The 4,049-nt window shown below is 50.2% G+C and overlaps 1 protein-coding gene across 17 annotated transcripts in view; it reads right to left on the reverse strand.

The window, feature by feature from the left end:
- Positions 1–4,049, reverse strand: part of MINK1 (misshapen like kinase 1) — a 69,381-nt gene that overhangs the window by 37,689 nt on the left and 27,643 nt on the right. The gene's annotated exons all lie outside the window — the stretch shown is intronic.

A 4,049-nucleotide genomic window follows, 5' to 3' on the forward strand; every position in this document is an offset into this window, starting at 1 on the left:
AAATTATCCGGGTGTGGTGGCGCGTGCCTGTAGTTCCAGCTACTAGGGAGGCTGGGGCAGGAGAATCACTTGAACCCAGGAGGCAGAGGTTACAGTGAGCTGAGATCGTGCCACTGCACTCCAGCTTGGGCAACAGAGTGAGACTCCAACTCAAAATAAATAAATAAAAATCTTTGGTTGATGGAGAGGCTCCGGAAGATACCATAAAAGTGCTGGACTCAATTATTGAAGGGTGGGGCTCTGGGATAACAGACAGAGCCTCTTGTGTGTGTCGAAATAGATGTCGCCTGGCACTGTGCCCTGCGTTCGTTGTTTACAATGTATAATTATACATATTGCTTTGCTCAGATATGAAGAGCCAACAGTGATGTTAAGGCTGAAACTCTTGGTAGATGTCTCCTCTCTCGTAGCTCCGCATACAATGCAAGGCAGTGGTCACATACCAGGCTGGCCCCGAGCAGCACATCCTCCTGACGCTGCACTCGCCTCACTAGGGAGCTGCCTGTTGTTTGCTCCTTTCCCCTAAAAGCTCCAGGTATGTTTCTGAGTATATACGAGGTCACCAAATCCTCGCTGATTTAATGATAAAACGCCAGATGGAGCAAGGCAGAGCTGGGTTGGCTCAAGGAAAGCTTTTCAGAAGAAGCTGAGGAACAAGGGCTGGAGGGAGAGAAGAGGTGCACAGCTGGTGGCCTGAGGCAGGCAAGGGGAGGGCATGAGCTGTCCCCTCAGACTCTGCTCCTGCCTTAAATCCCCCTTTAACTATTTCAAATGTATTAGTTTCCCCAGCTTCAAAAGCTTTCCGAAGGTGCTGCCTCACACTTCAGCATCTCCCTAGCACATGGCATGCACTGGTGCTGAACAGTTATGGGATACAGTGCCGTGGTCCTTCCACCTGCACCACGGACTCTGCTCCCTAGAACTGACCAGGGGAGAACCAGGCACACACCAGCCTTAAGCCGTTGCTTCTTTGCTCTGCTGACCCTCAAGGGGCTCCCTGGACTCCTCCCACAGCTCCTACCTGGAGAAAAAACTAGGGGCAAAAGTGAACCCACTCCTGCTCTCACAGTGCAGCCTGGGGCCCAGTATCAACGCACATTTTCCTCTCCTTTCCTCAAAACCAAAAAGTCCTTTCAGTGTAGTAGTAGGACAGACTGAGATTAGATTAGAAACAAAAGGTTTGGCCGGGCGCGGTGGCTCAAGCCTGTAATCCCAGCACTTTGGGAGGCCGAGACGGGCGGATCACGAGGTCAGGAGATCGAGACCATCCTGGCTAATACGGTGAAACCCCGTTTCTACTAAAAAATACAAAAAACTAGCCGGGCGACGAGGCGGGCGCCTGTAGTCCCAGCTACTCGGGAGGCTGAGACAGGAGAATGGCGTGAACCCGGGAGGCGGAGCTTGCAGTGAGCTGAGATCCGGCCACTGCACTCCAGCCTGGGCGGCAGAGCAAGACTCCGTCTCAAAAAAAAAAAAAAAAAGAAACAAAAGGTTTGATTATTTCCCAAGAGAAAATGCAAGCGTTTATGCATAAACTGTTTCCAGAATGCTGTCCGGTTGGGAGGCTGGGACACGAACTGAAGCTCAGAGCCTAGGAAGCGTAAGCCAAGGCTGTGGGGCAAGGAAAAGGAGAGAAGGAGAAACCCCATCAGTCCCTCACAATCAGCATGTGGAAATCCAGAAATGCAGGAGAGGCCTGGAGTCATAGTAGAATCCAGGATGAAAGGGGTGGATGACAGAATGAGCAAAAAGGAGGCAAGCACCGGAGGCTTGGGGTCACATTTCTTGGAAGTGGCCTGGAGCTGGCGGATGAGAACTCTGGCTGCCAGTCCTCATTCCACTAACAATAGCTCCTCTAATGACATGCCCCTTCCCTTTGTACCCCGCTCCAAATGGGGAAAGTAATTCCTGCGGTGTTGGCTTTGCATGTAGATGAAACCCTCTGAGGAGTAAAGGTTTATTTAAGTACTTTAGCAAATGCAAACTGTTATTATCAATATTAGCCAGCATCTTTATTTTATTTATTTTTTTTTTGAGATGGAGTTTCGCTCTTGTCACCCAGGCTAGGGTGCAATGGCAAACTCTCGGCTCACGGCAACCTCCGCCTCCCAGGTTCAAGCGATTCTCCTGCCTCAGCCTCCTGAGTAGCTGGGATTACAGGCATGCGCCACCACACCCGGCTAATTTTTGTATTTTTAGTAGAGACAGGATTTCGCCATGTTGGCCAGGCTGGTCTCGAACTCCTGACCTCACGTGATCCACCCGCCTCAGCCTCCCACAATGCTGGGATTACATAGCCAAGGTCTTTATTAAGTGCCTGTCAAATAATGCTCCTGATTTATAAGCGCCCCCGGCTCTACCTTCTGGGTGATCAGACACCAACATGGAGAGAAGAGAATTAACATCCTGAGGAGTCACATATGCTAAAATAGAAAGAGTAAGATTGTGAGGAAACTGCAGGGGAAGCAGGTAGGTTAGGAAAAGGTATCCTCACTTTTCTGCTGACCGATGAGTCTTATAATTCTTGAATTTCGGTGCTGGAAAGGTCCATTAAACATTCCAGGAGATTCTAGGGAGCTTCCAGAATGGTAGAAGAACTGGAACCATAAAGCCTGGGGAAGGGATGGAAGTCCTTGGGAAAGAAGCACTAAACAGCCCAGTGGAGACAAGGAAGGATTGGTCTCTCTTGTGCTTCGAGCCCAGCAATGATTATTCACTCAGATATGCCCCGGCAGGTCTTGCTGCTGGAGCCAGTGCTGTTCCCAGACCCAGGCAAGGTGCCATCCTACCCCGACAGGAAACAGGGCAGGAGGTGGGGCTGCCCTGGCGCCTGGTGTTGGGACGGGACGGGGGGAATCCTGGGTGTTGGGAGGACAAGGCAGGGTCAGCTAGCTGTGAGGCTGGGGGAGGAGAAGACTTCTCTAGTCTGGGAGAGACCCCTCCTTTCCTAGCTCCTTGTACTTCCAAAAAGGCAGGCTTCCTCCGGTTACTAACCATACCAGGACTGACTACACAGGAGCCAGAAAGACTCAGAGAAACCTGTGACAGAGAAAAACAGATGGGGGAAGGGAGAGAAGAGAATGTCAGAGGACACTAGGGAAAGAGAATGGGAACTTGTGGTCTAAAGAGGGAACCAAGTCTGGCCAACATGGTGAAACCCTGTCTCTATTACAAATACAAAAACTAACCAGGCATGGTAGTGCACGCCTGTAATCCCAGCTATTCAGGAGGGTGAGGCATGAGAATCACTTGAGACCGGAAGACAGAGGTTGCAGTGAGCCGAGACTGCGCCACTGCACTCCAGCCTGGGTGACAGAGCAAGATCTTATCTCAAAAGAAAAAAAAAAAAAATTAAATTTAAATTAAAAAAAAAAGAGGGAATCAACAAGAGCTGGCAGAACAGAATAAAGTCTCAAGCCAAATAACTCCCTTGCCTTGGAAGAGCAAGGCTGCCAGGGTCTTGGAGCCTCTGTTTATCGGGTACCAGTTCAGAGGTCAGTGAGCCTGAGCTGGCCCGGGAGGCCCTCCCTCCCTCCCAGAGGAGAACAATAGGCCTGTTTTCCTGAGCTCTTCCTGTAATCCAGAAGGCCCACACAGAGGAAGAGGGGGCAAAGGCAGTGGCTATATCCAGTGGGGGAGGGGGTATTTAGCCTCCCATAAATTCATTAGCTCCCTTAAAGACACCCCAAAACACCAACAATCTAAGTGTTAAAATAGTGACTGATATGCAAATGAAGCTTTACAACCTATCCCTTAGCCCCAGTACCACCAGATTACTAACCCTAAACCCCATCTGTAGGAGATATTCTGAAGCCACCGCAGGGGAGGGGATAAGGGCCTGAGAGACAAGGGGCAGATGGGGTTTCCCCAACAATTTAAGTTCCACAAGGATACAGTACTGGCGGGGATATGGAAGGAGGGGCAAGTATTCTGACAGAAGGGTGGTGTCTTAGGCATCCTTCAATTAGATAGGAGTAGCTAAAGGCTGTGTGTGTGTGTGTGTGTGTGTGTGTGTGTGTGTGTGTGCATAAGAAAAGAAATAGGAGAGT

Source organism: Trachypithecus francoisi, unplaced genomic scaffold, assembly GCF_009764315.1.
Source record: "Trachypithecus francoisi isolate TF-2019V2 unplaced genomic scaffold, Tfra_2.0 Lachesis_group20, whole genome shotgun sequence".
NCBI classification, from domain to species: Eukaryota; Metazoa; Chordata; class Mammalia; order Primates; family Cercopithecidae; genus Trachypithecus; species Trachypithecus francoisi.